Genomic DNA, 1,648 nt, shown 5'->3' on the forward strand with positions numbered 1-1,648 from the left:
GATTGTATTCCCCTAAGTATATTTTTCGATAAATATTGGCAAATATTTAATATCTAAAAAGTGACTTCAATTGTCAATGATCAAGAAAAAATGCCACCAACGCGAAGATCAACTATAGGTCGACGTACGCGTAATTCTACCTATAGGTTTAACCAAAGGAGAATAAAAAGTGTTGAGGAACGCTCACAACGGAACCAAATTCAACTATTACGAAACGCACGTCGTCATACATCAGCATATTCAACTCCATTAAATCCAACATCGAGACGAACTTAACGTCGTGCTGTGCAAAATATGGAATATGCTGCTTTCGTTTACAATAGTGAAAATGATTATAGTGAATATGCTATTATTGGTGAAATGACAGTGAGATGTCCACATTGCGATGTGGTAAAGTAAAACTGCCACATTTGAATCTCCCCCGATCCACTTTATTCATTAATTTTTGGATCGTCGCAAGCTTCTAAGCATTTTTATCTCACATTCAACAATATAATGCGGCATTTCAAATGACTTCATTTGGTGCGACCAAAATTGTAAGAGACAATTTCATGCCGACGTTTAAGGTGATTACTTCATGCGCAATATCTTTAAAAAATGTGTCCAGACATGTGAAGGACAGATTTATCATCAAGCTGGCTCCTTATTGCCATATCCTGATGTTGATCATCAATTTTTACAAATTTATTTCATCGGAGATGCAAATCATGAATTGGATCGACGTTGTACAATTGCTGCGTGTACAAAACGACAAATTATTTTTGAAATTCAAACATTTTCACATCAGCACGATGGATTAATTCGATTGGTTAAAACCGCTCTCGATCGTATGCCATCTGATGAATACAGAATCATTATTAGGGCTGACAAGACGCCCTTTGGAAAGCATGCGAGAAGATTTAATGCACCAACAATTGATGAAGTGGCCATTGTAATGGAGACTACACCCTCAAAAAAAATCGCTTCTTTAACATATGTTCCAAACATATTTTGCAGGAAGCACACATATTATTGCATACTGCCGAAACATTAATATGTTTGTTTTATGTGAACATATTATATGTTTGGAAGCATTTTGATCCAAAAATATTATATGCTTGGAAGAATTTTTCCCAAACACGATTGTGCTCATTCCCTAACATACTCGTAATTTTCACTTCCACGAAATTTTATAGTTATTGGCACCTTTTTCTGTAATACAAATAATGTTGAAGAAATTATTCACTTTTATAAATTTCTAAAATTTTACCTTTCGCCTGCACGGAGAATCGAACCGAGGACCATACAGTTTATAAGCCAACACACTATCCACTGGGCTACGTAGCTGTTATAGTCACCAGTAGATAATTATCGTTTTAAGTTACATTTATATAGCATAGTTTGCAGCGCCCACGAGCCCATGCAAACATAACATTATTTAACAGAAACATACATTTGTTTGCCACGTGGAGCAGTGGTTAGCATGTCTGCCTTGCATGCAAAGGGTCGTGGGTTCAACCCCTGCTCCGACCGAACATTTTTTTTTTTTTTTTTTTAATTTACACATTTATATTTATACTATATTATTTTTTTTTAAATGAAACTTCGAAATGTGCGTTATTAAAGATTTATAGTCAGTAACAGTGCTTGATATAAACGAAATTGACTG

Source organism: Haematobia irritans, chromosome 2, assembly GCF_050003625.1.
Source record: "Haematobia irritans isolate KBUSLIRL chromosome 2, ASM5000362v1, whole genome shotgun sequence".
In the NCBI taxonomy this organism is placed as follows: Eukaryota; Metazoa; Arthropoda; class Insecta; order Diptera; family Muscidae; genus Haematobia; species Haematobia irritans.